General features: G+C 41.5%; 1 long non-coding RNA gene across 2 annotated transcripts; it reads left to right on the top strand.

The window, feature by feature from the left end:
- The first annotated feature begins 420 nt into the window (after positions 1–420).
- Positions 421–5,617, top strand: LOC136296880 (uncharacterized). 2 transcript variants are annotated; one of them, XR_010723024.1, is made up of 5 exons: positions 421–630; positions 1,579–1,660; positions 3,582–3,691; positions 3,831–3,936; positions 5,280–5,617. It is a non-coding gene; the product is annotated as an uncharacterized lncRNA (long non-coding RNA). The 2 variants fall into 2 exon arrangements; XR_010723025.1 differs by lacking the exon at positions 3,582–3,691.
- Positions 5,618–7,201: the final 1,584 nt, after the last annotated feature.

The following is a 7,201-nucleotide window of genomic DNA, read 5'->3' as shown; positions in this document are numbered from 1 at the left end:
ACACGTTTACAAGTACTTGATAGGTGACCTTATTTACTTAGTAACCTGTGGATTCATTTATCTTGAAATTAGCAGGTAATGAACTGGAAACCCTCAACAACCCTCCCACTAATTAACATGATAATAAGATTGTTTTGCTACAGAGGTACAATTAGCATGTATGAGCTAGAGGGGGAGAAAGATCAATAAAATGTTTGAAGGGTACTAGGAACCAGTCTCGAGAAGAGAACAAAAGAAAAGAGCTTTATGGGGTTACAACAGCAGCAACGACTTAGAGACCTGGTGCTTTGCAGATATCCAGAGCAGTGGTCCTCTTGCCACTAGATTGCCTGCAAGTAGGCTGGGAAGAGCTACCTGTATGCCATCCTGCTTACCATTTAGAGTAGATTAAGGATGTGTCAAGAGTATTCCAGTCAAAAGGTTAAAACTTGTGGAGGGAAAAAAAAAAAAAAAAGTTTGGGAAAAGGCCAAAACATATATATGGCATGTGTGCATAAACCAACGCAGGTGTTATGTGGTGAAAGGGTGATGTGGAGTCATTTAGTGCCCAGAATCATGAAAAAGGGCTCCAGCACGTTGTGTTGAGAAACCCCTCTTTGCCATTCAATTGACTTTAAAGAGATTACTTGGGTAAGTAATGCTTAAACATAAATCTTTGCAGGATCATGCCTTTACACAGGGAACTGAATGGGAAATGGTGAGAAAAAAAAATTGCAAAACAGTTTTATTGGGCTCTTTTGGCTAAGTCAGATCAGATTGAGTGAAGGGAGTTAGGGAGAGCTCATGTGAGAAGGTGATATGCAGTTAGAGATAACTTTGACAACCAGGGATGTCTGTCTCCTAAAATCCCTCGTTAGGGGACAGAAAGGTGCATCAAAGCAGGGCTATTCCTTTCCAGACCAAGGAATATGAAGGAAATGGAAGGACTTTTTCTCTCCTACATTCAGAGTTGCTTGTCTGCCGGTGTATTTCCATCTACATGGACATCTCCATGGCTGTGTTGAGGAGAGAGGAGAGGAGGAGATGCGCATCTGAGATGTAGGATTTGGATAGAGGCAAACATGGCACAGGATTTATTTGGCTAATGGGGAACAAAGAATACGGGGCTACAATCATGTTAGTCTCTCTATATCCTGTGAGTAAATCTGTGTGTGAGTAAATCCATACCTAAATATTGAAAATAAAGTACAAACCAACCCTCCAGCACTTGGTGCACTGTCTGATGTCAAGCTGAAGAGCCAGCAACCTGTGCTACTGGTTGATATCCAGATATTGCTGGATAAACAAAGAACTTGGGCTTTCAGCTTGAAGGAGCTTGGTTTAAAGCTCTTCAGGTCGTAGTTAAGCTCAATCTTTTTTATACGTTCTCATAGGAATTGGCTCCTCTTCACAAAGCCATATTTTGCCCCAGATGACTCGGGAAATGAGATCATACCCAGTTGCTTGACGTAAATGAGAGGTGCTGAAGGCTCAAATTTGCCCCCAAGCTCTTTCCCTCACATCTGGCTTAACCTCACATCTGGCTTAACCCCACATCTGTCCTCCCCATCTGTACTGACGCCTTCTGTCACTTCCCAGATCTTACACTGCACAGCGCATTTCAGCACAGAGACTGCAGAGGAATTTGGGACAGTCGTGTCTCTGGAATACAAGACTTCAGGTACCACTGACAACTCCTGTGAATATTTTACCATGCGTGTGATTTTTTTTTTTTTGAGTGAATGTTATTCATCAGTCATTTGAGCTCACAGAATATTGTCTCATGGCATTCTTTGGAGTGCGAAAGAGGAAGGAAAACTATTAATTACTTTTGATTGACATTTTCCATTTGTGTGTGTGTGTGTAGGGGGGGTTGTTGTGCGTTTTTTTCATAGAACCTCAGGTTTGAATTGGGTAAACTGACACCTTGCAATCTGATCTGACAGCCCTGCTTTGTGTGGGAGTTTGTACGACTCCAAAATTTCAGCTGTGAGACTTTCTGCGTGAGCAGTCATTTTATTAGAAGTTTTGACACCTCTCCTAGCAGGGATCAGTGCCCGCTGTGTGAACGGAAACACCAAAAAGAGCATTGTGTGATGCAGAGTGGGAAGGGAATAAAAGAAGTTCTGTACCCAATAGATGAAATTAGCTCAGATAAAGATCTTTGAGGACCTTCAAAGAAATAATGGTGAGACATTAGGGCCATCCCACTGTAATTATTGTCATGGAATTTGTATTATAGTTTAAAAATTACAGATGCCCACACAGTTTTGTTGGATTTTGTTTCTCTCTTTGAGTCAGCCTGTTTTCTGTGATTTGGGGTTTTACTGTTTATTATTTTTTTTTCTTGTAAGAGGACAGCAACATCATTGGTTTGTTCTAACTTCTGTGGATTGAAATTTGCAACTGATTTGTTCGTGCCCAGCTCTGAAACTCTTGTCTGTACCTGAATAGGGTACAGCAGCTGCCTCAAGTGGCCCAGAGCTCATTGGATCCATGGATTGTGTCCACTTCTGTTGCAACTGATAGGACAGATGAAAGAAGAACTGAAAAGACACTGTTGACTATGGGATTTTGCATTTCTGAAATAATGAAACAACTTCCCAAGTGTCCTGCATCCATGTGCGGTGCAGCTGGGTAAAGGGAGTTGCTCAAGTGAAAAACACATCCAGCAGAGACTGGTTGAAGTAAAAAATGTGAAATGCAGGGATGTGGATCAGGAGATGTGTAAAGGGGCTGCACCTTAAAAGACTGATGCAACCAGTTTTACTGGGGGAGTAAAGCACAGACAGCCCCTGCAAACTCTCTCGACTGTTTTCACTTTTTCCACCTTAGCTAAAAGGCTGTTTTTGTGTTTGCCTGAACATGATCTTGTGTGGGAAAGTCATGAGAATTAGTTACATCTGAAATTTCCTGTCTTCTACCGCGTCCCTGCCATACCCTTCCCATTAACTGGGGGCTTTTTTGGACAAATTTTGAATAAGGGAAACGCAAAACAAACCATGATTCATTGTGGAAACTAGACTGAGGGTTTTGTGGGGAGAAAGCAGGCTGACTTTTTTCCTGCTCCCACTCACCTGCCCTCAGCTAGGTTGATAAATACCTGTGAAGCATTTGCTAGAAAAGTTCCTCGGAGTTCATTGTAATGAGCAATCCTTCTGGCCTAGATTTGTATCTTCCTTGAGAATAGGTGTAATTTTAGATCTGCTTTGCAAGCTCTTTTTTTTCTTTTCCCCCTTTTCTTTCCAATACTCCTCAGTACAATAGGAATCTTGTCCCATGGTGTGAAGCCCCTGCAGAGTTATAAAATTGTGTCACCTTCCCTGCCTCCCTTATAAGTTACTCTAAGTGACACTATTAAAAAGAAAAACCACAGGATCTCCTGGGATCAAAACAATGTCCTGTTGTTATCTTAACACAACTCCGTTTGGCTTTTTTGGCTTTTACCTTTCATTTCCTACAGCTCTGTGCAAGCAGAGCTTGCCTTGCATTGTGCTCCATTCCATGCATGCATTTTCTCAGAGAAGATGCTTTTATTTCTGAAGGATATGCTGGGTGGCCAGAGGTTTCAGATTTCTTCAGCGGGGATTCATCTCTTCCAGGAAGGGGGAGGATGGAGTGAACAGGCCAGCGGAGAAACTTTCATCTCTGTGCAAGAAGGGAGGAGAGACTTAGATGCTCATCACTTCCTCACACGAAGATTTAAGCTCAAGTATTAACTAATAAACTCCCTATCCCATAGGAGTTGAGACAGGGGGTGTGGGGGAGGGAATGGATTGAACATGTGCGAGTTTCCCACTTTGAGCAGGGGTTTTGGTGGCCTGGAAAATGTAATGTGTTTTCCCTTGCAGATGCTCTGGAGTGTGACTCACAAGCCTTTGCAGCTCAGACAGCTTTGCAGAATGAGCTACCAGCAACCTCTTTGTCCTTCAGGTTACACCATTGAATGAGCTCAAGGTAACTCATTCCTCAGAGCAAACAGCCATTGTCAGGGACTTGCTCCAATCGGTGTTTTCACACTTGTTTCTTATCTGTTAACAACAGAAGTTACCTATGCACGATCAGGTGTAAAACTCCAGCTCCAGAAAACATCTACATGTTACACACCCCGAAGTCTATTTGCATGTGTGATGTGTCGTCACATTTTCTATGTTACACATTCCTGCAATCGGATTTTATTTGTAACTCGAAGATCCTGCTATTATATATTATTATAACTCGGGCATGAAACTCTTCCTAATACTACCTTGCACTTATTGTTTTTGACCCAAAAGCCCACAAAGTGCCTGATGAATACTAAATGGTTTTACCAGAGACCCTGGAGGTCACGAATTATAGTTATATTCATTTTGCACACATGCTAAGTGAGAGTTTCAGTAGTTTGTACTAGAGCATGTGGTGACTTGCTGGAGTCAAGTGGAGTGAAGTAGAGATAAACCTCAAAGTTTTTTTGTTAATCTACAAAATTTCCCTATGAAGAGTCTGATGTGAGCCATTCAGCGCATGTACTTGGGGGCTGGCCATAGAGCAAAGAACTAATTTCCCTGGGAAAAGAAATCTTATTTTTTTCCCCAAATTTTCTTATGAGAGACCTGCAATTACATAGCTAAGTCTATCAGCACCCTGGAGCTGTACTATCCTGTGGCACAAAGCTGCCCAGCATTCCCACTGTGCCCTTGATCCCACCCTTCAGAGCATGTCCAGCACCGCTCTTTTTGTGAGGAATGTACTGAGTTGTGAGCAGGAGCAACTGCAAAACCTAGGTGCAAAAGGGTCTTTGAAATGAGGAGGAGGAAGCAGGCTCAGCACTATTTGCACCTCGGGTGCTGAGCTGTGGTTTTCAGACCTGGAAGGAGAAGAGCTGTAGAACCTCAGCATCCCCATTTTCATGGAATCACAGAGGGAGTTTGGTTTGGAAGGGGCCTGAAAAATTATCTGAGTCCAACCCATTTGCCAGAGATGGTGCATCCGCAGCTTCTCTGGGCAACCTGTTCCAGTGTCTCGTCACTCTCTGAGTAAAAAACTTCCTAATATCTAACCTAAATCTGTCTTCTTTTAGCTTAAAACCTTTTCCCTTTGTCCTATCACAGTCTGTCTGTGGAAAAAGTCACTGTCTCTCTCTTTTTTTTGGCTTTGTTTAAAGTACTGGAAGGCCACAGTAAGTTCTGCCCAGAGCCTTCTCATCTCCATACTGAACAAATCCAGCTTTTTTTTGTCTGGATGTGTTGTCCAGATACTGGAAAAGGCAGCAACCTAAAGAAGCAGTTTGTTGCAGGCAATCTCATCTCTTCTTGTTACAGATAGTTTTATCGTCTTGATTTCCAGTGGCCACTGGAAATCCTTGCTGTCCTGTGCAGTTCCTGGCCCCTGGCTGGACACCACCGCATCAGACCAGCCAAGGCAGAGAGGGGAGCACAGCCTGGCCCCTTGTTTACACACAAAATCCTATCTTGATATGTGTCTCTACCATTGTCCCTTTTACCTTTCTGTGACATTTCTGAATGTTTTGAGGTTGCTTTTTTTTTATTGTTTATTTTAAACACGACTAAACAATGATTCTCTGAGTGGGAATCATTCTTCCTAATAACCACAATGTACATGCTAACTATACTAAAAATAAATCTTGTCTCTGACTAGTTAAAAATTGCAGTGATTTGTTGATGCTTTTTACCTGTCACTAGTTAGATATAAATATAAATAAGTAGAATTACATTTAAAATATCCATCACTTCACATATGGAGAGTGGCAATGAGTGGGCTGTTATAATAAAATATACTTTATATGTGTCATAATCATTCAGACACCAGGAACTTATAAGCCACAGATCTGACGTTCAGATGATGAATTGTGATTTTGTTTTAAAAGCCAGACATGTCAACTCCATGTGCATATTGGGAATTGTAGTTCAAGTGACCTCTGCTAAAACACTGACCTTAACAATGACTTTATTTTACATTTCCCAGAAACTTTTTTAAGTAGCTGTGATATTTTCCAAATGCAGTTGTTGCACTTATGCTTATATAAAGTAATTTAAAATATATTTGACACCTTTGTTGTGCTCATATATTATATGGCGCAGAAAATGAGATTCAGTGAATGGCTTAAAATTAATTCTACTTTGGGGTTTTTGGTAACATCGTAAACCCCTCGAGGTTCACCTGTTTGACATATGGTATCACTGATGAGATGATATTCTTCTAAAACTCTACAGCTCATCCATTCTTGCATGCAATAAATAAATACATTAGATATACATACGGATGAGTGTTTGTATTGGTGCATATGAAAGTGGATTAGAAAACACTCAGGGGAGACTCCATGGACTGCAGGGATCTTAAAGCTGATGGAGGAAGGTTGATTCAGTGGACTTCAGAGACCTGGATTCTGCTCCTCACTCTGCTGCAAGTTCCTCCTGTGTGACCTTGGACATGCTATTTAAACGCAAATCCTAAAAGTATTTAGTCTCCCGATTCCTGACCAGATGCCTGATTCATGCTGATTTCAGCAGGAACTTAAGATCTGAAAAGGAACTGAGCACCAAAATCCCTTGAAAGATCAGGGTTAAGTTTCTTGGGGGCTTAACCAAGATGGAGATCCTGCTATTTCACAGGGACTTTGCTTGGGTGAGAGCATAAAGGATTATAAGGCAGCATGGTCCTGGTAGTTGTACAAATGTGTGAAGTGCTGTTTCTGATTCCCTGTGAAATAGCTGCATGCACTGTATAGATGTAATTATAGTCATATCAAATGAAAACACAATTAAGTTCCAGAATTGGAGCTGATTGGCATAACAAAGCTGAGATTTACTGCTTCCTTCACCAGACCAGCGCAGGTTCTAACACAAATCATGCCTCTTAGCCTTCAATTTGATAAACTTTCAGCTATTTTGACATGTAGAGCCAACTGCAGCCTACTCCATCCTGACAAAAAAAGCCTAACAAATGGATTTTCAGTCACCCACTGAACAGAGCTAGATGACAGATCTACATGAAATCCTTTTTGGAGAGAAGGCAGCCTTTTAACTTGATTGATGAAATTATATCTAAATCTAGTAGATTTGGGACTTCAAAGGCATTTTTGCCTACTTAGGGCATCCCAGATGAAGGGAGTATGCTATTTGTACCAAACTCCCATGCTCAAGTGGTTTGCAAATTGACCCCTTTGTAATAGGTTAAAGGTTCCGCGCAAGATAACGGTGGTTCATTTTGATTAATTATGTCA

Source organism: Chamaea fasciata, unplaced genomic scaffold (assembly GCF_029207755.1).
Source record: "Chamaea fasciata isolate MVZ Bird 193981 ecotype frontalis unplaced genomic scaffold, bChaFas1.0.hap1 SCAF_14, whole genome shotgun sequence".
In the NCBI taxonomy this organism is placed as follows: Eukaryota; Metazoa; Chordata; class Aves; order Passeriformes; family Sylviidae; genus Chamaea; species Chamaea fasciata.
Note: the sequence above shows the minus strand (reverse complement) of the source record. Positions and strands in the feature narration are given on the sequence as shown.